The sequence below is a fragment of the Rhamphochromis sp. 'chilingali' genome (assembly GCF_963969265.1).
Source record: "Rhamphochromis sp. 'chilingali' genome assembly, chromosome: 3".
In the NCBI taxonomy this organism is placed as follows: Eukaryota; Metazoa; Chordata; class Actinopteri; order Cichliformes; family Cichlidae; genus Rhamphochromis; species Rhamphochromis sp. 'chilingali'.
Window position 1 is genome coordinate 4,466,026 of NC_137931.1, and position 2,219 is coordinate 4,468,244.

The following is a 2,219-nucleotide window of genomic DNA, read 5'->3' on the forward strand; positions in this document are numbered from 1 at the left end:
TGTGGCTCCATCAGGGGAGCTTCTAAATGTGATGTGATGGCCCCTCTGGGTCTGTCAGGTCACAGCATTGAAGAGAGCTCAAACTGGGCACACAGTTGTTCCAGTCTGGACCAAAGACTCTATACTGGGACTGAGGGACTGCTTTGACTGCACCCACTGGGACTTTTGAAAGGCTCATGTTCTCACTTAGATCATCGATTTCTACTGACATTTCTTTCTGGGAGAAATGGGGATTACTTTGGAAACAGGAAGTATTTTCCCCAATAAGCAGCCCTGGATTAGTAAATCACTCCAACATGTTCTCAGGCAGAAGAAGCTGTCTTGTTATGAGGGAGAGAAGAAAAAGATTGAGGCACAGAAACCTGTTGAAAGAGAGATAAAGCAGCTAAAATCAGGTGTAAAAGTAAAGCAGAGGATGAGCTGAATAAAGGACACTCAAGGCTGGCTTGGAAAGGAATGAAGTCCATGGTGGGGATGCAGAACAAGGAGCAAAGATGAATGTGATGCTGAATCAGCAGAAGACTTGGACTCATTTGATTCCAGCTTTGATATCATTGATTTCAATGAAGAGCTTTGTGATTGTAGCAAAGGGCTGGTAGCTCTGAGAGTCCCACTGATGAGGTGTTTGTGTGGAAATCTCTTAGTGGGACCAAAGAGAGAAAAAGCCCTGGTCCTGATGCTGTGGGAGGGAAATGATTGAAGTGTGCTGTGAGGAACTGACTGGGAGATTTTCACACATTTTCCAGTCCTCCTTGGAACAACAGGAAGTTCCCAGCATATGGAAACAAAGGTTAAGTGTCCTATGGCACTCAGTGATGATGGTGCTGTGGCCCCACCACCTCCACCTCTTTGTAAAGGAACTAACTGTAATCTGAAGCTTCAAATGGAACTAAGACTTCCTCCACTAGGTGGCAGTGTCTGATGAGAAAGTGTTAGTGGAGCTGGCCTGGAGTCAGAAACAGGAAGATGCAGGATTTGGGCTGAAATGGGCAAAAGTGGTTAGCACTAGTGCCTTAGAGCAAGAAGGTTGTAGGTTGAAGCTTGTTGGTCAGCTGGGCCTTTCTGTGGAGGTTGGATGTTCTCCCACAGTCCAATGAAATGCTGCTTAGGTTCATTGGTGCTTCTACATTGGCTGTAGGTGTGGATGTGAGGGAGTGCTTCTCTGTCGCTCTCTGTTGGCCCTGTGATGGACTGCTCACCTGTGCAGGTGGACCACGCCTCTTGCCCTATGACAGCTAGGGCACAGGCTGCAGCCCTGTGAGCCTAAGCTGAATAAACAGTTAGCAAAAATGATCCATAGATGGCCTGAAATCCCCCAGTTAGCAGTTTGGTAGATAGCTATGACATGCTAATCCCATCCAGCAGCTGTATTCTACCTGTAAGCTGATCCCTGCTGAGCCAAAGCACTTTTTCATATACAAATTACAACCTTTAATAGAAACCTATTGGTCAGCATCTTATTAGCCTGCTGTTAGCTTCATTCCACAGAAAACTGAGAGAAACTAACAGAGTTGATAAAGAATAAAGAGAAATGTGCTGATTTAAAGCCTTTGAAGTGCTTCAGATGATCTCTGTCCACTTCTGTCCACTCATTCATTCATGTAAGCTTTCTAATGCAGCTTTGATCTTCACAGTCTGCTTGATGAAACTCATTCTAACCCTGAATGTCAGAGTGTTCCTCCTTCTCTTTCCCATCATTCATGCTGGCAGTGGAGGAGATTTGGATGTTGGACTGTGTTTTGGATGATGTGTGTATGTTTGTGTTGGACTGCTGTCTGTAAAGCAAACGCACATTTTGCTTTGGATTTCAGTGTCAGACAGACTTTAAGGTGCAATGAAGAGTTTGAGAGTTTCACAGTGAATTTTCCAGTGGAGGATTTTTCTTCTTCTTTGAAGGTTTGAAATGTGAACATTGTTCTGCTGCAGTCAATGGACTAAACCAGAGAAGAAGAAAACAGACTTTACCATGAAGATCCTCAGTGTGGATCAGTATAATATCAGCCTGATGTCTGCAGTTTAGTGTCAGCACAACTTTCACATCATATTCATCTCAGCACAACTAAAACATGCTGACTGACCTCAGAGTTTCAAGTTTACATCCTGGACTCTCCAGGAAACCACACAGATGCTTCACTCCTGGATCCTGCAGGTTGTAGTTGGAGCTCAGCTCCAGCTCTCTCAGATGGGAGGGGTTGGACTTCAGTGCTGCTGCCAGATAA

At 44.9% G+C, this 2,219-nt stretch overlaps 1 protein-coding gene across 1 annotated transcript in view; it reads right to left on the reverse strand.

Annotated features, from left to right (window-relative positions):
* LOC308394300 (NACHT, LRR and PYD domains-containing protein 12-like) overlaps positions 1-2,219 on the reverse strand; it is a 168,294-nt gene that overhangs the window by 1,845 nt on the left and 164,230 nt on the right. The gene's annotated exons all lie outside the window — the stretch shown is intronic.